Below are 22,837 nucleotides of genomic sequence, written 5' to 3'. Positions count from 1 at the left end.
GCATCCGGAGCCTGCACATGGGAATGAGGTAGATGCAGGAAGACATCATTCCGAGGAGGGACTTGATGGACCTCACCTTGGCCGCGTCGGCCACCAACATCCGCTGCACCTTGCCCAGAATGGTCCTGGTCCTCTCCTCCGACGGGGAGGCCAGAAGGGACACTGTGTTGAGCCTCGCTCCCAGAAACAGAGCGTCTTGCGCGGGCACCAGGTGGGATTTGGCGTAGTTCACGGAGAATCCCAGGTCCGTGAGAAGTTGGACGGTCCTTGCCGTGTGAACCACGGCGAGCTCCCTTGTCTTGGCTCGGATGAGCCAGTCGTCCAGGTTGGGAATATGGAAGTAGGCATCCTCCAAATCCAACGACGATAGGAAGTCTCCTTCCTCCAGCTGACCCAGGACGTGCTGGAGGGTGACCATCCGGAACTTTTGCGCCTTGATGAACTTGTTCAGACGTAGCAGGTCCAGGATGGGGCGCCATCCCCCCGTCTTCTTCCTCACGAGGAAGTATCTCGAGTAGACTCCGGAGCCCCGAAGCCTCTTTGGGACGAGTTCGATGGCGCCCTCCTTGAGCATCGCCTTCACCTCCAGGAGAAGTTGAGGGACGTGAAGTTCTTTCCTGGCCACGGGGGGGACGCGCGGACACTTCCTTTGAAACTAGAGCGCGTGGCACCGGGCCAAGGCGTCCAGCACCCAACGGTCGGTGGAGATGGACTCCCACACGCTGAAGAAGCTCGCCAGCCGGCCTCCCACCGGGGTGCTTCGGTGGGGGCCCGACCCCCCGGCCGGTTCAATCCTGCTTCGACGAGGCTTTAGCGCCTTGTCCTTGGCGACGACGGCGGGGTCTGCCAGACTTGCCTCGTCCTCTGTAGGCCTCCTGAGACGACGAGCGGGCTGCTTGACGGTAGGAGGAGAAACCGCCGCCGGAACCTTCGGAGGCGCCCTTGCCTCCGCTGCTCCGAAAGGGCGTCCGTCGTTGTTGCAGAACTCCAAGGGCCCGGGCCGTCTCGGTGTCCGCTTTAATGGCCTGAAGGGAATCGTCCACTGTTTTCCCAAACAGGTTGTTCCCATCGAAGGGCATGTCCAGAACTCTGGTCTGAACGTCTTGACGGAAGTCCGTAGCCTTGAGCCATCCACGCCGCCTAAGGCAAACGCCGTTGCCCAACTGGCGGAACCCAGTGTCGGCGATGTCCGTCGCAACGGTAATGGCGTGGTCCGAAGCCACCTCACCTTCCTGCAGGATCTCCAGGGCCTCTGCCCTCTTGTCGTCCGGCAAGAAGTCCAGCAGGGGAGCCAGTTTGTACCAGAGCTCCCTGTCGTATCGGGCCACGATAGCCAAGGCGTTGGCAGCTTTAATCGTCGTCGCTGCAGACGAGATGACTCTGCGTCCCATAGCGTCCAATTTCTTTCCCTCGCCGTCCGGTGGGGAAGTCGATGTGGAGGCCGTACCCCCGCCCCCGCTTTTTTCCTGGCCGCCGCGGAGACGACGGAGTCCGGGGTAGGCTGCGCCCGGAGGCACAGGGGGGCCGTGTCCGGGGCCCGGTACTTTTTCTCGTACCGGTCTCTTCTAGCTGGCGTCGTGGAAGGGTTCTTGAGGAGGGTGAGGCCCTCATCCCAAATGTCGTCCAATAGAGGCACCGCGAGGACCGTCTTCCTCTTGGCCTCGCGCCGCTGATAAAGGAAACCTTCCTTCTCCTCAGGGCAGAGTTGGAAAAGCTCGGATGCCCTGGCGATCATAGAGTGGAACGATCCAATCTCGTCGGGCGGAGAAGCCCTGGTGGGAGGCGACGACGGTACATCCTCGTCGTAAACCTTGTCTTCCGTACCCGTCGCTGCCGTGTCAGTCCCCGTATCATCCCCTCGGGCGGACGGGGAGGAGGGCTGGAAGGGGCGCGACGGCTGAAAAGGAGGTGGAGGGTGGATCCTTCTTCTCTTGGTAGGGGGAACACCAGAAGGTCCCGGTTCTGGGTCCCCCGACGGGAGAGGTTCCGTCGGCAACGGTAGTCTCGTCCTTATCTCTGAGCATAAGGACTGTATAGCCAACAAAATGGCCGCCGAGTTGTCTCGCGGCGCTGGCAGAGGATCCATCCCGACGGGCCGGTCTTCTTCCACGCCGAGGCCGTGGCTTAAGACCTCGACCAGCTCCTCCTCCGAGGTTGAGGCCGAATCTACGACGACGCCCTGCCCCCCCTTTTTCTTCCCCACGGGGGATTTCACGGGGGTCCTATTGATGGGCACAAAAGAGGACTCCCTCCGAGGTGGCAGGGAGACTGAGCCCCGAGGTCGCCACCACTGGTGTAGCCTCCACAGGCTGAGCCAGGGCCGCCGCGACAGTTTCGATAGAGGGCTTGGCCGGATGGATTAAGGCCTTCACCACCTTAGGTGCGCTCACCGCCTTATCCTTGAGGGGTGGGACACTGCCTTGCTCCCCCTCCGCCTTCGAGCTCGACCGGGGCCTCTTCAGGAGCTTCGCCGGGTGCTCGGCCTTCCTCTTACCCGACCCAGAGCGTTGGCTCGTGGTTGATGGTGCCGGGGAGGGTGCGCCCTGCCTGGCGCCCGTAGAGCCCGACCGTTCGGCGCTCCCGGTGCCAGCGGACTCGCGGTGCTTGGCCTTATGTTGGATCCCCGTCGCCGGGGCGTCCTCAAAGGTCTTAGAAGACCGCTCGGATTTCTTCCTCTTCTTCTCGCCGGACGGGCTCTTCCCTTCTAGCCAGTTGGCGAGACGTTGATGGCGGTCCTTCATGGTCCGCTCCGACATGTTGCCGCAAAACGCACAGTTCTTCTCCACGTGCGTCTTGTCCTCATGTAGGCAGTAAAGACAAAAAGAGTGTTCGTCCTCCTTGAAGACGTTCTGCAGCTGGCATCCAGGGCAGACCCTGAACAGCTTTCCGGGCGTCGAGCTTCCCTTCTCCTGGGCCATGACCGGGCCTGAGAAACTTCTGGAGTCCTCCAAAAGCGTAGCTCGACGAAATCTTCACCCTTGAGGGGCGCAGACGAATCCGAAACGGGTCCCCGTTGATCGGATGGAGAGTCGGTGGAGCTTGAGGCTCTTTTGACCGAAAAAACGAAGTTTTTGAGAAAAAACGTGAAAAAAATAGCACTAACGCTCGAGAGCAATAGCACGAGGATCCCAACACATGAACGTGCGGTAAAAATCTGAAGATGGCTGCCAGAGGCGGTGCTTAGGTAGAGGGCAGTCATTGGCTGTGGTCAGTATGACGCAGAGAACAGTGATTGGTTATTACTACGAAAGACAGATCAGAAACGAAACCGATACTGGTTTTTTCTTTACCGAGGATTCCCAGCCTGACGGGGAATATTCATGAGCATGTGAATCCATGCCAGACCCCATGCTGGAGAAGATGCATTATGCAACTAATTGTCAATGATGGAAAAAGAGGAAATAAAGGATAAGAGTATGAAAGTTGCTATGACAACCCCCATTAAACAGGTTACTTTCCTGAACATACCTCCTCCACCACCCAAATCGGCTAGAAACAAAGATTGAAGCCTGAAGAAAGAGAACATGGGCCTGAAGAGTTCTCAAAGAGCAGGGGGATGGGACCAGAAAACAAGTCTCTTTAACTGGCCCATTGGAGAAATGGCCGGTAAACTATGTAAAAACTGCGGTGTTCCCCATAAATGCCCCTAGTGCCGCCATCCCTAAGAGTCCGGCCCACTTTTAGTGCCCAGGGTCTTACAGGAGATGTTGGGAGGCGGACAATAGAGATAATCTACAATTAACGCAAACCTGTGAAGCAAAGTCTGCCGTATGTGGTAAAAGAAGTGAAACGGGGGGGTGGGGCGATGAGCATTTTATCTGCTTGCACACATAAGACTATGCAACAACATAGTCAAAGCCCCGGCATATTGCCCAAAATTGGTCCCTACAGCTCTTCCCTTGCCTTTCTTTCGTCTCCCTTTCGTATCCTCTCTTGCCCTCCACTGTACGAAAAGAGTGGTCGACCTTGGGCTCCCTGGTAAGACCTAAAGAGCTTTACCCCACTGCTATTAGCCCATTTTTGATACGTAAAGCGCTTGTTCGCCTTTGGTCTGCTATCACTAGCCTGTCTTCGATCTGCAGTAAAGACATGCTCCAAATTGGTATTCCAGCATGGACAAGTGCATAAAACTGGGCATTGATACATTTTGCTTCTCCAGTTATTGTTTCCCTGTTGTATATGTGCGCGAAAACACGAAGATCATCAGGATTTAAATTAAGCTTGCTGTGCGAGCGTGCACCCACGGGGTATAAGCCGGGGTCACCCAGTCAATATGAATTTGGATGGGTTTAGAAGGCCTGCTCTCCACTCTTACGTAGAACGGGGCCACATGGACCTGTGAAGGTGTACTATTGCCAGCTGGAACACAAGAGGCTATGACCATATTGTGAGCAGGGAGGGTTCTGTCCTGCTACTTGCTAGTGTGGATATTTTTCTGTTGCAGGAGGCGTGGTTAGAGTCCGTCTTGCTGGTGGAGGAATACAAGCTATACAAAGTAAGGGCCAAAAGGGGTCTCCGTGGTACGCCTTACGGGGGGCTTGTAATCAGCATTACCCACAGCCTGGGTGCTCGACACAGGGCGCTTATTCCTACAAGTAGCTCTATGATGGGAATCGAATTAACCCTCCAGGGGGTAGAAGAGAAACTTGGTGATCATGAACATATACGTAACACCGACATTAACAACCTTGAAGGTATACAGGAATCCTGGGTGAGCTATTGACCGCAGGATCAGACCAGGGGGGTGAGCAGATAGTTTTGCTTGGGGGTGACTTAAATGCCTGATGTATAGATGATAAAGAAAGTCCATTGTAAAGCCACTTAATAAAAACCTGCCAAATGACACAAAGTCCTGGTAGAGGTGTTTGTCCAACCTGGCTCTGTAATAGTTGTCTGGCCAACTCATCAGTTCGTTCTTTTGACACTATCAGTTCCCTCCTGAGGGCAATGGTTTCTTGGCGGACGGAATGCACTTCGGCCCTTAATTCCCCTAATAATTGCGCCAACTGATCAGTTTCCGAGGTCTCCATGATGCCCAGGTGGGTATTTGTGGGTAGTCTTCGCGTTCTGTTACGCTCACCTGGTTCCCACGGGGGCGTCGACCGGAACTGGGCCGCTGTTTCCACCAGCATGACGTGTAGCGCCGAGATGACTGACTGGACTGGCCCGCTCAGCCTAGTTGGTCTGGCTCGCAAGAATATTCTTCTGCAAAGGAGAAGAGGAATTAACCACCCGTGGAATTGTGTGTCAACCCACCTTCCCCGCTCCCGTTGTCTTCCCACAGATAACTCTTGATGTCCCCTCCTTAGTCTCACCTGATGGTTTGGAAGGCTGAGCTCTCCATCCTGCGTCGACCGCAGGGGCGCGTTGATGACCAGTTACTTCACTGGCGTAGAGGAATTGGTGAGTTCCAGTATTGACTCTAAAGTCCAATTGTTCATAAGAGTTCAAATGTCTGATCTTCACTCTGTCCGATTCCTTGCAGGTTGCCGATTAATCCACTCGAAGATTTCCAAATGGCACTTGGTAAGATTCAGGTAAGTCTATTGTGGTTTTCCCCTTAGGGGCCAGGGTACGGCGATGAAGCAGAGTTGACTGCGCCGACCCGAGATGAGGTGAGGTGAGTACCTCCCTTGGTAAATCAGGTAAGTCCTTGGGGGTAGCTTGTGTAGCCTTAGAGAGTCCCCTTGCTCACCTTGCGGTCTTTGTCTCCTTAGGTGTCGGAGGGCGGCTGCGAGATGGAGAGAGCGTGATGGAATGCTGAAGTACCGCCAAGCAGGTGAGTTCAGCGCGGCGCCGTAGGAATGCGAAGCGATGCTTCAAAGACTTCTGTCTTTCAGTTCTGTGGTGAAATGGATCAGGATTCAGGTAAGGATTAAAGTTAAAACTCCTGTTCTAACCTTTATCCTTCTTTTCTTCTTGTTTCAGGAGTCCCAGGACTGAAGCGGGCGTGGCTGAAGACTGGAGCTGCTGAAAACACAGTGAGCGTTACGCTGCAGCAAGCAGAATAACGCGAAGCACGTGTGGCTGTCCGGGCATGGTTTAAATAGCCTTGGAAGAAGATCCAGGTAAGTATTCCTCCACAGCCCCACCCAAGTAAAAAAATAGTCCCTTCAGTAAAATAGTCCCTCCTAAGCCTCATTTGGCTTGAGTCTTCATGCAGCATGGTCTGCCTCTGGTGAGTATGCAGCATGGCCTACTTCAGGTAAGCTATCAATAATGTGCCTGGCGCCCAATGGCGCCAGGACTGCACCCAAACAGCCCATAACTGGGGCTTTTGGGCATGCTCCAAGTGGCATGATGCCTGCTTCCGGGGCTGCTGGGCCTGGTCTGGTCTTCCGGGGGCAGGCATCATGACAAATAACATGTGTTAGGCTTTCTTGCTTCCCTCAGTATGTCCATGCATCTTTGAGGGAGTTGCAGATGTCAAAACTCTATGACCTCAGGAGCCAGGCTGCTAAGTTCAGAGTTTGAGGGCATGAGTGCAGAGTCTCCCCCCTGTCCTGAGACAACATGTTGTACGGGCAGGGCAGCTTGACTGGTGGGGAGAGGGACATTTCCATATGGTGCGCGAATCAAGGTGACTGGTTCCTGGTGCATCTTTTGTGCTATCTTGTTCAGAAAGGGAGTCGGGGGAGAGGAGAGGGGGGGGGGGGGTTGGAGGGGGAAGCGTAGACAAATTTCCCCGTCCAAGTTATCCAGAGACAGTTCCCTTGGATCGGTTCTGGGGCTACCTGGAGGCGTAATCTTGGCATTGGGCGTTCTCCTGAGTAGCGAACAGGTCGATCTCTAGAAACCCCCATTCTGCGAAGACGTTGGATACAATGTCTTTGTGCAGTCCCATTCGTACTCTTCTGGCAGAGGAAAATCTCTGCTGAGTACGTCTGCCAGAAGATTGAGTTCCCCTGGAACATGTCGGGATATCAGGAACATCTTGTGTTTGAGAGCCCATATACAGATGTTTTGGGACAGCTTGGATAGCCCTGGAGAGCGAGTACCCCCGTTTGTTCAGGTAATACATTGCTGTTGTGCTGTCGGTTAGGACCAGCACTGTCTTCCCATGCAGTTGCTCCTGAAAGGCTTTCAATGCTTTGAACACTGCTAGTAGCTCCAGTAGGTTTATATGGTTGGACGCTACCCGAGAGGACCACACTCCGTGTGCCGTCTGTTGAAGCAGGTGAGCCCCCACCCCGTGAGAGATGCGTCTGTCGTGGGAGTGGCTTCCACTGCAGGGGTGGTGAAGGTTTTCCCCTTCAAGAGGTTCTCCCTCGACCACCACTGCAGAGAGAGAACGAGGACTGGTGAGACAACTAACAGATCTTCCCATTGTCCGCTGGCCTGACACCACTGGCTGTTGAGCCACTCTTGCATGGGACGCATGCGCAGCCACGCGTGGGGAACCAAGTATATGCATGACGCCATCATCCGTAGCAAACGCATAGCTTTGCGTACCGTCACCTCTCGACTGGCTACATACTGAGGAACCTGAGAGAGCATGTTCTGAACACTCTCGCTGGAAGGGCAGACTAGACCGTCTTCCGTACGAATTAGAGCCCCTAGGAACTGTTTTACTTGGCTGGGGACTAAGCTGGATTTCTTTTCGTTGATAGAAAATCCCAGACTGAACAGTAGGTCTACTGTTTTTTGGGTGTTCGAAAAACAAACGTTGAACGAGTCCCCCCGTGATGAGCCAATCGTCGAGGTAAGGGTAAACTGGAACTGAAAGTCTGCGCAGGTGTGCCTCTGCCACTGCCAGGACCTTGGTAAACACCCTTGGGGCCGAGGCTATGCCAAAGGGGAGTACCTTGAACTGGTAGTGTTTTCCTGAATGACGAACCTTAGGAATTTTCTGTGCGCTGGCAGCATTGAAATATGAAAGTATGTATCTTTCATATCCAATGTTGTCATGAAGTCCCCCTGTTTTAGCAATGGGATCACCTCTTGCAGTGTTACCATGCAAAACCTCTGGGGCTTTATGAACTTGTTCGCTGGGCGCAAATCTAGAACAGGACGCATGTTGAGATCCTTTTTGGGTACAAGGAAGTACACTGAATAGATACCCTCGTTTACCTAAAGAATCGGGACAGCTTCTATGGCGTCCTTTCCAAGCAGCGCTTCCACCTCTTGGATCAGGATCTGCAGATGTTCCGGTGAAAGGTGTCGATGTTTCGGCGGTCTGAACTGTGGAGGTCGGGCGAATACCACGCAGTAACCGTGGGCGACCGTCTTTAAGACCCAGTGGTCTGAAGTTATCCCCTCCCATGGCTTGAGGAAAGATGGTAATCGCACCCCGACCGGGGAGACATGGGAGGGGACCTGGACTTGGTGATCAATTCTGACCCGAAGTTGACGCTCCTCTGGAATTGGAGCCTCTGCCTCTATTCTTTCCGTGCTTCTGAACCCTCTGGGGGTAGTACGTGGGGCTTGCAGCAGGTTGACTTGAGTTGAAGTTGCCTGTGCCGAAATTGTTTTGAGCTGCGCGGGCTTGCCTCGAAAGGACCGCCGAGCATTACTGCCCCTCTTTGAAGAGGGTTTTTGGGAAATTTGGTGCAGCGACTTAATAGTCTCGTGCTCCTTCTTGGCTGTCTCCAACGCATCGTCTACTGCCTTCCCGAAGAGATTGGCTTCTTCGATGGGTTTGTTGATAATGGATGCCTGGGTCTCAGGCCTGAAGCCCGACGTGCTCAGCCACACATGCCTCTTTAGGAGAGTACCCTGTGCGAGAGACCTGCCTGCTGTCTCTGAGGTGTCCAGGGTATTCTTTAAAACATTCTGATTGGCAAGTTTGCCCTCTGAGACAATGGAAAGAAGCTTGGCTCTGGTTGGTTCCGGAACCTCTTGAAGGCCTTCCTGGAGTAGGTTCCATTGGGCGTCAACGTAGCTTGGCAGTAACGTTGTGTTATTGGCAATCCGGACGGTATAGGCCACCGCCGACGTAACCCGTTTGCCTAAGGCATACAACCTTTTGTACTCCTTGTCCGGGGGTGACTCTCCCATGGCAAGGGGGAACCCCTGCTCTCTTGCGAGTGTTGGTCACCACCAGCGAGTCTGGGATTGCGTGTCCTTTGATATAAAGCGGGTCGGTGGGGGAGGGTCGGAAAAGTTTTTCGACCCTTGGGTTCACAGCCCTAGTCTGAGCGGGTGTGAGTAAGGAAGGGGCCAGCCGTCTCTTTACAGAGCTCAAGAGAGGGATAGACTGGCTTGCTTTAATAATGTCCTCCGCGAAATCTTGTTCGGGCAAGGCTTCAAGCGTGGCAATTTTTTAAGAATACCGCTGCTTTTTTCAACATGTTGTTGAAAGCCATTTGATCATCCACCGAGTAGGCTTGTCGAATCGGGGTGGATGGGGGAGAGTCGAGGCAAACGATATCAGAGTTGTGATCGTCCTGCTGGGTGTCCTCCCAGTTGTCTGTTGCTCCTTGATCTTCCCCATAGTTGTCCAGAAAAGAAGACTCCTCTTCTTCTGTATAGTTGTCTCTATACGTGTCCATTTGGACATCTTCTTGATAGTTAACTTGGTGTTGGACATCTTATGTTTGAGGGTTAGGGTCTACACAAGCTTTTTTCGGCGGAGGTTTATCAGAAGCCCTGAAAAACTGCTCCAGCCGATCCATACAACCCTCGAATTGCTCTGTGGTCCACTTGGATGACCCAAATGGACCTAGCTGAGTAGCAACCGTGTTCTCCGCCCTAAGGCGTTGAGAGCAATTCCTCAGGGTGCTTGAGAGGGGTACCTGGCTTTCTTCGTAAGAGTCTTCGGGATCGTCTTCCAAATCCGTGGCAAACCTTTCGGCGGAAGGGCCAGCGGATGGCTTCTCGGGTAGAGGCCTACTTGTAATTTTCAGGCCTGTACGGGCCTTGGAAACATTGGAATCCATCAAAGTTTCTTGTTCTGAAACTTTGGGGAGTAGTGCCCTTGTTATGTTTGTTATGCCCAGTCATGCGCTGCTGCGGATGCAGGGAAGGCTTCGTATCAGACCGATCCGTGGGCGCCGCCGAAGTTTCCGGCGGACCCGTTGGCGCTTTCGCCTTCTTCGACAAAGTCGTCGAAGAGGGCGCTTGGGTTGTGTGCTTTGTGCAGTGCGATTGTACGCCCCCATCACCGGGTGTGGTCCCTGTAGCAAAACGAGCCTGGAAGGGTCGGGGACGGGCGTGGCGGCCCTAGAAAAGTCTGCCTCAAGGTCTATAACATCCGCGTTGGACGTTTAGTCATCCGATGTACCCCCGTCACTTTCGGCTGGTGTCGCGGCAGAGGAGGGAGGCTCCACGGGTGACATTCCGTACGTGGCCAACGCTTCAACCAGCGCTCCTGAAGTTTAAGGAGTTTACATGCCGAACACTGCTTTTCGTCGTGCTTTAGGGGGGAGACGAGCGTTACACGACGTGTGCTCGTCTTTCCACGGATATCTGACCCTACACACAGGGCAGAATCTAAATGGAGTCCTTTCCATAGCAGAAGGGAAGGGTGACCAGACCAAAAAGTAAAGCAGTGGAAAAGAGGAAAGACTAACAGTATGGCAAACCCCGAGCCCACTCTCCCTTCTGTTTAGGCCGGCCAGAAGGCCCGACCACGTGGAAGTCCAAACACCGGATGTTAGGCGCCGGAACCCACAGCCGTAGACGATTCCTCCGTAGTATATGTCGAAGATGTTCTTGATGGGCGAAGGGACTTAACGGGGATTAAACTGACAATTCGGTAAGATAAACAATGTCTCATGAAGAGCTCTGCTATAGGGCGACCAGTTATCTGGGTGGCAAAAAACAATCTGAGGGACCTCGGCGCGTGAGAGATTTTGGGTATTACACACGTCATGATAGGGATAGTGTTTCAGACACGCCTATGCCGACGTCCCCTTTCGGTCCCCGAAAGACAAGAAGCAGATTAACAAGCACAAGAAACTGACAATAGGTTGCTGGAGGGGTTACTTAGTAGCCTCTTTGTATAGCTTCTCATGTAACAATTGTATGTTACCCTTTCCTGACTGAATGGCTGGTGGCAGTGGTTTACTTTTAACTACCGCAGTGTGCATTTCCTGCGGGCTGCGTTCGCAGCTGAAGTAAAGCACCCAAGGGTGCCATTTTTGTCAAAATGGCCCGGTCTTTTTTTCGCCATTTCTTTGTGGAAAGGTCCTTACTTTGCGCACCAAACCAGGTTGGGTCACTTTGTTCGCTTTGCCTTTGGCGGTATTCGAGTGAAGCCCTCCTCTGGCTAAAGGGTGTCTGGCGGGCGCAGGAAGCGAGGCAGGTGGCCGAAACACCCTATGCTTAGTCTCTTATGAGACAATAATGCGCTCTTGGTGATTGGCTGGCTGGCTGTCCGGCAAGAACAGCCACCTTGCTGGGTGACTGACCACTAGGCTGGAATGAATGGGAGAAACCTGAATAAAAAGCGAGGATTTTTGGCTTGGAAGGCTTAGTCGACCACTGGACAAAGCAATCCGAAGAAGAACTTGAAGAGGATGCCTGCTGCAACTCCTGGACCGTTGGTTTGCCCGGTGAAGCCCTGCTGCTGTCTCAAACTCCAATTTCGTATATCGACGAGAGGAGTCCTGCAAGGACGACTTTTCCCCTTGAGTTGGTGGGACGATCAACTCCAAAGCAAGCTAACTGGACATCCTCCCAGAGCTGGATGAAATCTCACTGCAGTTACTGCTGGAACCGAATAACCAGGGAGAGGAACACCAGATTGTGTGTGCTGCTTTTAAGCTGGCCAAGAGCCCCAGGAAGACCTTCTGGACTCCCAGGAAGCAGGTCTGATCGAGCCTGAGCCACCTCAACAGAGTGCTGGACCCGAGATGCAAGGAAAGTCCATCTCAACAGACAGGAACCATGGTGTTGCTATTTGCAGTAGACGCAAGGAGCTGAAACACTGAAGTGCCACTTGTTTGACGATTGCTAGTTGCGGTCGGTGGCCCTCCCAATGCAGGAGTCCCCAGATGTCCCCCTTCTTGTCCCCACGACTGAGGTCCAGGAACACCAGGATATGCAGAGATGCAAAGGAACTGAAGTCATCTGCTGCCCTTTTTCTTCAACCTAAAAGGTACTGTGCAGTCTAAGAGAACTTACCTCTTGTTGTTTAACTGCACTTGTTCTGTTGATGAGACCTGTTGTAGTTGCTCTGTAAAGTTGCTGATAGCTTTGTTACTTCACAAGTCTAAACAGCTTGTGGCCCTGCTTTGAATTCTTCTTTTCTACAAAGACTTATAAAACATTGTGCAAGAATTTGACTTACCTGCAGTGCTTCGGCTCACCTAGAATTCTGCCCAAATGACTTTGGCCTAGTCTGGCTCCCTGAATGATTCTTCTTCCCTCTGACATTGTGTTTTGTCTTTCTTACAGGAAGGGGTTAACTAACTTTGCATTGGGGGTTACCAAAAGTACTTAACCTGCTTCAGAATATTTGTGTGATCCCTTGTTCTGTTCCAATAACCTTTTTCTTTGACATACTCCTAAGTCTGATTCTAAATGCAAACAGTGGTATATTAATGTCCACCGTTTTCTAGTCACTAAAGTTACCCGAGGGTGTAGAAAGTGCCTGTGTGCCATCTCAAGAGTACTTACTGATTTAGAAATATAAAGACAGTGGATTTTGGAGTGTATGTGTGTTACTATTATATTGAACCTTTCTGAAGAAGGCTTAACCGAACTGACGAAATTAATAATTGTTTAATCAAGAAACCTTGTGTGCAAGAGTTTATTTGAATACTTGTCACTGTGAATCTCTGCAACTCCCCTACAGCTCACATTGACCCCTCTTGAGATAAGCCTGGCTGCTCAATCACGGTACCAAGCGGTGTAGAACAGACTTCTACCAAAGGTTGGGTTCCTATTGCCAGGAGGTCAGGCTTGTTGTAGGACACCCAAAGCGTACTGCATACACTCTTGCCTAATAGGCAGACACCCCTTTGTGTTCTTAACGGTAAAACTTCCCAGCCCCCGAGCATTGATCCTTGGGGCATCCCTTTAGGGTGTCATCCTAACCCCCCTAAGCCTAATTGTAAACACCAATGTTACTTACTGGAACTCGAATGGATCCCTCCTAGACCGTAGCATTCTGCACACTTAGATGAAATTCTGAATTTAAGCCTGCGTCGCATCTAGATAGAAATGTGAATGTTGGCAAGTGCCACACTTAAATGAAACTGTGGATGCTACCAAGTGCCACACTTGGATGGAGTCATGATCACTAGCCTCCCTCACATCTAGATTGGATATTGAAGATTAGCAAGTGCCACACAGATGGAAGAGTGAATGATCGCAAGCATCACACCTAGCTATAACTGCAAGGACAGCAATGCCCATTAGCCAATCCACTAACAATTTCACTCCTCGGCATACACCGCTCAAACTAACCAAACACAACCACAAGCCTACAACACAACAATCTGCACAAACTTCACTACAACAACAAAACAAACCACACAGACTCGCACAACAGCACACGACGACTAACGACCGTAAAACACCCCAAACCCAGCCAGCAGACCCACCAGGCTGAGGCTGCCAAAAGCACATCACTGCTCTCTTGCACTTTTCCAGCTTATTCCCACTAACTCACCCCCCACCCCCTTCCTTTTATTTCAGAGCCGCCAGGGGACCACTCTGGTGGTGATAGTGCGCGTTACAAATATCATTTAACATTAACACTGTAATTTGCCTCTTCCTGAACCTTTCTGGCCAATCCCCAGCCACTGTTGGCCCAGTGGCTCATCTGAACTTTGAGCGACTCATACTAGATGGTGTCGTACTGTTAAGACATGACTGGGCTAAAGTTATAAAAAGTTATTCAGAGTTTGGAAAGTTTGTATACATGTTTCTGGTTGGTTTACTATGTGAGTTGATATCCTAAAATCGACTCCAATATTGCAAGTGATCCTAAACTGTTTGCCCATGGACGCCTGACGGGACACCCCACAGCTGCACCAAGGTAAGGTGGTACCAAGGAGCACAGAAGACAACAGAAAATCGCGGTTAAATTCTTGTCGTTTACAAAGATACAGCAATCAGTTGAGGTAGTTTTCGGTCTCGATTCGTGCCCCTGGAGATCCACCAGGATGCCCACGAAGTTTCAGCGAGATTCGCAAGACCGTGCACTGCACAGTGGCTTGAGGTCCCAGGGTATTGGGGTATTGCAGCAACGCAAGGTCACAGCAACGCGTGGGATGGCTAAAAATGCAGGTCTTATTGAGTCTAGTGTGTCTAACTAGGCTCTAGGCCGGGGTAGTCGTTTTCAGAGTCGCCAGGTCGATTGGAAGGAAGGGCTGCAGTAGACTTGGGTTACACAGCAGGCTCTCCGGTCGCTGGAAATCATCTCTGCTGCTTTTCCTTCATCATCCTCTTCGGTTTCAGTTCCAGTGGTCGACTTTTCTTCAGCCTCCAGGTTCGCAGTGTTTATCAGGAACCACAGCACATCCTCTGCATTTTCTCCCCACATTTTACAAGAAGGGCCGGTCTGTTTGTCCAATCAGGACAGCCAGCCCCCCACTGGGATTTGTCCACATTTAAGCAAGACGCTAGACAAAGGGCTGTGGAGTTTTGCACTCCTCCCTTGCTTCCTACATTCACAGATAGACTGGAGCCTGGGCCCGCCGAAGATTAAAATCACGCAAAGGAATTTCCCACCCTGAATGTCAGGGGAAGGAACAAGAAACTACAAGAAACACTAAAATGTAAAAAAAAAAAAAAGAATACAGGGGCCTTTTTGTTAAAATGAGCACCCTTACATGACTTTACTGCAGCTGTGAACAAAGCCTGCACTAAAGGTGCACCAAATTAATACAAAGTATCACTGCCACAAGCCATTGAAGGTACACTTGTCACTGTAACAGAAATGTTACAGTTTTAATGTGAAAGAGGATACATTGCATCTCACCCGCACTCCACATAAGGTGGGGGTGTGCTGGTTTCACAGAATAAAATGTAAAAAAGGGATCCAAAGATCCTTTCTGCCCTTGGGAACTGTAGTCCACCCAAGGTTAGCAAAAGAAAGTTAAAAGGGTAGCCCCTAGGGCAGCCCAGCAACAACAGGCACTAATTGCCAATACGTTGTTAAAGAGGATAACTTTAAAAAGACACTGGAGAGTCTTAAAAAGGACACCCATAAAAAGATTATTTAAGTGTGGAAAAAGGTTCCCACTCACGGAGGTATTAAGGAAAAATATCCTACTAGTAGATCAAAAAGTTCTGGTGTTGACCCAGGTCAGGAAGATTTACCAGTTCTGTGAAAATCTTACATAACAGACTCTTTTTGGTTGTGGAGTCTGACAAACTCCATACACATCCTCTTTACATTGTGACCCACAGCACATTCAGTGCAGGGGCACAAGAAAGTCTCATATTTCCCAAAGGTTTAAATACCTTCTCATGGCACGACTACTGTTTCCAAAAGAAGTGAAATTGACTTTACTTACATTTTGTAACTTTCTAGACCCAGAACACACACTTACCATAGCGTGCTGGAGGGGTTAATTAGTATCCCCTTTGTCTACTTTCTCATGTAACAATTTTATGTTACCCTTTCTGCAATTAATGGCTGGTGGCAGTGGTTTACTTTTAACTACCATTGGGAGTTTTACCGAGGGCTGCGTTTGCAGCTGCAGTAAAGCACCCCTTGGTGGCATTTTTGTCAAAATGGCCCCGGTCTTTTTTCGCCATTTCTTGCTGGAAAGGTCCTTCTTGAGATTTACTCTGTGCGCCATACGAGGTTTGGTCACTTTGTTTGTTTTGTCTTTGGCGGGATTCACAAGTGAAGCCTGCCTCCGGCTCCAGTGTGTCTGGTAGGAGCAGGAAGTGACAGAGGTGCCCAAAACTCCCTGTGCTTTATCCCCTTGGTTACAGGAATGCACCCAAAGCTGATTGGCCGGCTGGCTGTCCGGCAAGTACAGTCACCCTGCTGTGTGACTGACAGCTAGGCTTTAATGAATGGGAGAAACATGCATAAAAGGCAAGGCTTTTTGGCTTGGTAGGCAGAGTCAACCGCTGGACGAAGGAATCTGAAGATGATCTTGGAAGAGACGCCTAGTAACTAGTTACTTAACTTTTCACTGAAAATTCTCATCAGAACTACTGCTGTCCATTTGATTGTGGCTTTGCTGGTTCCCCAAAAGTCCATCTTCTTGATCCTACTGGCTTGGGCACTGCAACAACCTGAACCGTGAACACTTTTCTATTTAGGAAACAGGTGGCCTAAATCACACTGGGAGACTGTTAAAACTTACTTACCAGTTGTTAGCTGTGTTCTGTCTAACCTTTTCTTCACCTTAAACTGAATTGTGCAAAGCTGATCGATGAACAAGTTACTTCTTACCGTGTAACGTTCTTTCGATGGGATGTTCCTCCGACGTATTCCTTATCTTAGATATCTCCTTCCAGCTTTGCTGGCGTTGGAAAATTTCTCTCTACAGGGCGCTGCGCGTCGACGTCCGCCGAGTCGATGTCCTTCGACAGCCGCCGTATCGACGTCATCCTGCCTATACAGGCCGCGCGCAGCGTCCGTTGCTCAGTTCCGTTTTGTAGCTCACAGTTTTTCTGTCTGGACTAGACTAATCACCCTGAATGAGCGTAAGCTGCAACAACAAGGGAAGTAGTACTGCGGGGATGGATGGGAGGGTCGATAAGGAATACGTCGGAGGAACATCCCATCGAAAGAACGTTACAAGGTAAGAAGTAACTTGTTCTTCGAAGGGATTGTGTCCTCCGACGTATTCCTTATCTTAGATAGGCTCCCATAGCAGTATTCTGTTATTGGAGGTGGGAGTACTGACTTCATGCTTCCTTTTATTGATGAATAGAGTCCAATACTGCCCTTCCAAACCTAGTCTCTTGACTGGAGGAGGAATCCAAGTTGTAAAATCATGTAAAGGTATGGGCGGACGACCATGTGGCAGCCGCAAATATGTCTTTCACCGGCACTCCTCTTTTGAGGGCCGATGAAGCTGCAATACCTCTGGTCGAATGAGCCCTAAGATTTTGAGGGGGCTCTTTTCCTGCCAGTTTATAACATTCCAAAATGGCTAGAATGATCCATCTGGAAATGGTCTGCTTAGTTATCGGTAACCCCAGCTTGTGACCTGCGTAGCCTACAAACAGCTGGTCTGCCTGTCTTATCCTAGCCAGTCTACTGATGTAAAAACTTAAAGCCCTTCTAGGGTCTAGCCTGTGTAACCTCTCTTCCTCTTTTCCCGGATGAGGAGGAGGATAGAAAGATGGCAGGGTAATCTTCTGAGTGATATGGAATTCAGAAACCACCTTTGGGAGGAAATTAGGCTTCACTTGCAGGACAACTTTGTCTTTGTGAAAGATTGTATGAGGGGGTTTACAAGAAAGAGCTTGTAACTCGCTCACCCTTCTAGCAGATCTAAGTGCTATTAATAAAACAGTTTTAAGGGTAAGAAATCTTAACGAACAAGAATGGAGTGGTTCGAAAGGTGTGCCCATCAGGAAAGTTAGGATTAAGTTTAAATCCCATAGGGGGACCTGGAATGGTCTTGGGGGATAAACGTTAGTTAACCCCTTTAGAAACTGTATTACCAAGGGTAACTTGAAATAGGATGGTTCTTCCGCAGTGCGCTTAAAGATGGATAGCGCTGCGAGATAGCCCTTAATGGTGCCAACTTGAAGGCCTGAATTTGCCAAATAGAGTAGGAAGGACAAAACCGTTGGTGTACCACATGAAAAAGGGTCGATATTCTTTTCTCTACACCAGCTGCAAAATCTGTTCCAACGGCAGCGGTAAAAAAACTTAGTTGCTGGCCTCCTTGCCGAAAGCAACACCTCCATAACATCATCAGGGAGGTCCCAATCCTTGTACCTCAGCCTTTCAGAAGCCAAGCGTGAAGGTTGAGGGTTTTGATGTCTGGATGGAGAACCTGACCTCCCTTCTGTGTGAGTAGATTCTCTCCGAGTGGAAGTCAAATTGGAGGGCAGATGGACAAGTCTAGAAGGTCCGGGTACCACGGTCTCCTGGCCCAATCAGGGGCAATTAGGATCATGGTTTTCCGGAATCTTCTCAACCTCCTGATCATTTGAGGAATGACAGCGACCGGTGGGAACGCGTACAGAAGCGGAAACTCCCAGTCCACTATGAACGCGTCTCCCAGAGCTCCTCTCGGGGGAAATTCCCTTGAACAGAACAGATCGCACTTCCTGTTGACACTGGTGGCGAACAGATCCACCTGAGGGGTTCCCCAAAGGGCGAAGATCTCTTGAAGGACTTCCTGAGCTAGCTCCCACTCGTGGGAGACTGTTCTGTCTGCTCAGAGCGTCCGCTGTCAAGTTCTTCTCTCCGGCTAGGTGAACTGCCGATAGAGGGATTCCTTCTTGGATTGCCCAAAACCAGAGCTGCATCGCCTCTCTGCACAGGGGTAGTGATCCTACGCCTCCTCTTTTGTTGAGGTAATGCATGGCCACCGTGTTGTCCGTCATTATCAGGACGATCTTCACTTGTACAGCTGGCAGGAACGCCTTCAGCGCAAGTCTGATGGCTCTCAGCTCTAACAGGTTGATGTGTAGTCTGGACTCCGATGGAGACCAACGACCGCTGATGGTCAAGTCGTTGGCGTGGGCTCCCCACCCCGTGAGTGAGGCATCTGTGACTACTGTTATCTCCGGCCAGGGTTGCCAAAACTGTTCTCCTTTCAGAATGTTCTCCTGACAGGCCCACCACTCAAGGTCTCGAGCCACCCTGTCGGGAACCTGAAGAAGATCTGTCATTCTTCCTGAGAATTGTGACCACTGAGTCCTCGGTGCCCACTGGAGGGATCTCATTCTCAGGCGAGCCTCTGGCACTAGAAAAAAGCAGGATGCCATGAGGCCTAGCAACCTCAAAAAGTCGAAGGCTGGGAGACGTTGGGCATTTTGGAACTTGGTAACCATCTGTAGAATATCTTGAGCCCTCACCTCTGGTGGCGAGGCTTTTCCCAGGGAAGTGTCCAGGATCGCTCCGATGAACTGGAGTCTCTGCGATGGTATCATTTGTGACTTCTTTAAATTGAGGGAGAAGCCCAGTCTGTGAAGGCAGTGGCAAACGTGATTTAGCTGGATCTGAGCTTGTTCCGAAGATACAGCCCTGATCAACCAATCGTCCAGGTAGGGGTAAACGTGAATCCCTTCCCTCCTTAGACTTGCAGCCACTACCGACATTAACTTGGTGAAGACCCTCAGGCGGAGGTCAGCCCAAATGGCAGCACTCGAAATTGATAATGAGAGTTGCCAACTGCGAATCTCAGGTATTTCCTGTGCTTGAGATGGATAGGCACATGGAAATAAGCGTCCTGAAGGTCCAGAGATACCAACCAGTCCTGGAACTGAAGGGCCTGAAGGATCTGAGAAAGAGTGACCGTCTTGAATTTGTCTTTCCTGAGGAATTTGTTCAATTCTCGCAAGTCCAAGATGGGTCTCAGTCCTCCGTCTTTCTTTGGAATGAGAAAGTAAGGCGAGTACCAGCCCTTGTTCCTCTCCGCTACAGGTACCAGTTCTATGGCACCTTTCTCTAGCAGGTCTAAAATTTCCTGCAAGAGGAGCAGATCTGGAGCTTTCTGAGAGCTGATCCCCGGTGGATGACTGAGGTATGCGTAGGAGAGGCAGGCAGTAACCTTGGGCAACTGTTTCCAATGCCCAAGCATCTGACGTGATAGCCTGCCATTCCGCCAGATGTTGAGTTAACCTGCCTCCTACAGGTGTCTTGTGAGGGAAGTCCTCAGAGTGGTTTTGGGGCGGCTGATGCAGATGCCGATGGTAAAGAGGCACCTGCTGTTGCTGCGGCTTTTAAATATCTACCTCGTCCACCTCGGGTAGTTCTTCTTTGTCCTCTTTGAGCCGGTCGTCCTCTACCTCTTCCGAATGCGGAGTAGAAGCGAAAGGACTTGCCCCTCGCAGAGGTTCCTGTGGGACGAAAAGGTGTCTGACGGATTGCAGCGCCTAGAGATTTTGCTGCTGCCTTTGATGTTTGCAGTTTTTCTAAACTGTCATCCGCCTTTTTCCCAAACAAAGAAGAGCCATCGAATGGCATGTTCAAGAGCCTGGCTTGCACATCTGGGGCAAAACCAGACTTTCTCAACCAAGCGAATCTCCTGGTTGTTGTACTTGCCGCCATTGCTCTGCTGATACTGTCAGCCGAATCAATGCCCGTCTGGAGGGATTTGCACATGGCGTCTTTACCGTCCTGTATGATATTTAGGAACGCCTCCCTTTCTTCTCCCTCCGGGATGCAGTCAGCCACTGTAGAAGCACACTCCCAAAGTGTATGGCTGAATCTAGCAAGGGTGCAAGTAGCATTAACAGATTTTAACGCCATGCTACATGCCGAAAAAACTTTCTTTGCCATAGCATCATATTTCTTATCGTCCCTGTCCTGTGGGACGGTAGGGTAAGCAGTCTTGACATCAGTAGAAGATGCTGCCTGTACCACCAGACTTTCTGGGGATGGGTGTTTTGACAAAAACTCCGGGTCTGCAGAAGATACTTTATTTATTTAGTACACAGTTTTTTATTTACTGCCGGGACATCTGGGGTTTCCCAGTTCGTCATGATTTTCCTCTGAAGAGCTTTATGAAAGGGCACTACAGGATCCTCCTGTGGACCTTTATCAAGAATATCCGTGAGGTCATCTTGTTGGAAAGCCTGTGAAGGTGTTGACCACCCCATAAATTCTGTGATCCTGGCCATTAAGGCTCTATAGGGGGTTTCAGCATGCTCCCCTGGGTCTGGCCTAGCGAACTCCACCTCAGGGGAAGTGTCTAACCCACTTGCCTCATGTAAGGAATCAAGGAGATCCTTTAACCTGCGTTCTTCTGAGGATAACTCCTCTTGAACTGGGCTTGCAGGTCCCTGCAACTCAAATGTGTCTTCCTGTTCAGATAGTTCTCCCTCTTCAATAATTGAGGACATAGTTCTCAATTGTTCTGAACTCACAAAGGGTGTGAAACCCATCTCCAAGGCAGAGGGTGCAAAACTTGTTGTAATTGGCCTCGAAAACATCGATGTCGTCGACGCCGGAGGCTTCGGGCGTGGCGTTGAAAACAAAGGCGGAGACCTCGAGGACCTCGATAGAATTGGGATCTGCTCGAGGAAGTCGACAATCTCGACACCATCGTCATCGAGGACCTGGGGATAGCCACTGAGTGCGTCGCAACCGTGACTTTCCTTGGCGTCGACGCCGGTGTCGAAGATGGCGTCGAGTCGACAGACCCGTGTGTCGAAGGTCCCTTCGACAACGGCGTCGAAGACACCGACCTCAGCGTCGACGGAACCTTTGTCGACGGAACCTTCGAAGAAGGTTTCGAGGTCATAGCTTTACTCCAGGGTTCGTGACGCGCTCGAGAAGCTTCCTTCGCCGGGTACTGCGACTCGCAGCGTTTTTGACCTTCGGGTCTTTAGACCAGAGCATCGCTCTCGGCAGTCTTCGAGGGGGTCGAGGCCGCTTTCTCGAAGACGCTCATCATATTTTTGCGGAATTTCTCCCATTCAGCCCGGGAACTATGTTTCGTGGGGCAAGGGATTCTCTTAGGAGAAACAGAGGAAGAGGAGGACGAAGAAGGGGATCTTCGACGTCTCCTCTTCGAGTGCTTCGATCTCGAGGAGTGATGGGACCCACTCCGGGACCTGGAGCGCGAATGGTGACGAGGAGACTTTCTCCAGCTTCCCCCTACGCTCCTTCAGGGCCTTAGCTGTCATGGACATACAGTCCTCGCACTCCGAACAATGGTGTTCAGCTCCCAAACACCACAGACAAACTCTGTGAGGGTCAGTCAGCGACATCTTTTTCCCACAGTCTCGGCATTTTTTGAAGCCGGACCGAGGGGTTGTCGGTTCCGACGAGGAAGCTATCGAGTATGGATTGAATATCTCGAGGTAAATAGGATAAATTCTCTACGAAACTGAGCAACGATATTCCGAGGCACTGAGTAAGCGTGGAAAAACGGAACTGAGCAACGGACGCTGCGCGCCCTTTATAGGCAGGATGATGTCGACGTCGATAGGGCGGCTGTCGAGGGACATCGACTCGGCGGACTTCGACACGCAGCGCCCTCTAGAGAAAAATTTTCCGAGGCCAGAAAAGCTGGAAGGAGATATCCAAGATAAGGAATACGTCGGAGGACACAATCCCTTCGAAATAAGTGTTTCTACTGACCATAAATGAAGTCACTCTGATTGCTGGATATGAAAAGTATATGAAAAGTTACTCGGCTACATTATTGTTCCTTTTCCAATTTTATTCCATTTTTAATTGGATGTTATTAGTAGTTGCTGCATTTTAGAATTGCTTGTGTGCCTTGTGTATGTATAAATAAATAAATAATTATTTTGATAAGGCAGCGAGTATTTCCTTGGATCAGTCTGCACCGATTTCATTGTGCTGCTCTACAGCTCACATTCCTCCGACCAAAGATAAGCCCGGCTGCTTAGTCACTCTACCAACTTGTCTACTACAGGCCTACATTACAAGAAGAGGTCCTAAAACCAAGAGATTAGTTTTATGAAGTCTAACCCCAGGACTTTAAATAAAAAACATACTGAACACAGGAAGAAGGGGGCTTAAGCAGATCGCACAGCGACAAATCTTCAAGATGGTGGCTAGTTTGTGCCGTCTGCAGGCACTGTGGACCGGCGGTTGTCGACACAGTCAATTCTACTCCATTTCTTGGTCCTTGCAGCTGGTGAGGGGACTCTGGAGCCAAATGGGAGTTGTTGCAGGCATGGTAGCATGCCCTCAAAGTTGCAGGCAAAACCATGTTTCTAGAGACGCTGCACCGACTTGCAGCACAGGACCCCAGGTATTGGAGATTTGCAGTCCCTAGGGATCGCAGCTCCTCTGGGGATGGCGCTAATTGTAGATCAT

At 50.7% G+C, this 22,837-nt stretch overlaps 1 protein-coding gene across 12 annotated transcripts in view; it reads right to left on the bottom strand.

Annotated features, from left to right (window-relative positions):
• ATXN2L (ataxin 2 like) overlaps nt 1-22,837 on the bottom strand; it is a 1,584,242-nt gene that overhangs the window by 888,591 nt on the left and 672,814 nt on the right. The gene's annotated exons all lie outside the window — the stretch shown is intronic.

This window comes from Ambystoma mexicanum, chromosome 3p, assembly GCF_040938575.1.
Source record: "Ambystoma mexicanum isolate Mex_15411 chromosome 3p, UKY_AmexF1_1, whole genome shotgun sequence".
NCBI classification, from domain to species: domain Eukaryota; kingdom Metazoa; phylum Chordata; class Amphibia; order Caudata; family Ambystomatidae; genus Ambystoma; species Ambystoma mexicanum.
Note: the sequence above shows the minus strand (reverse complement) of the source record. Positions and strands in the feature narration are given on the sequence as shown.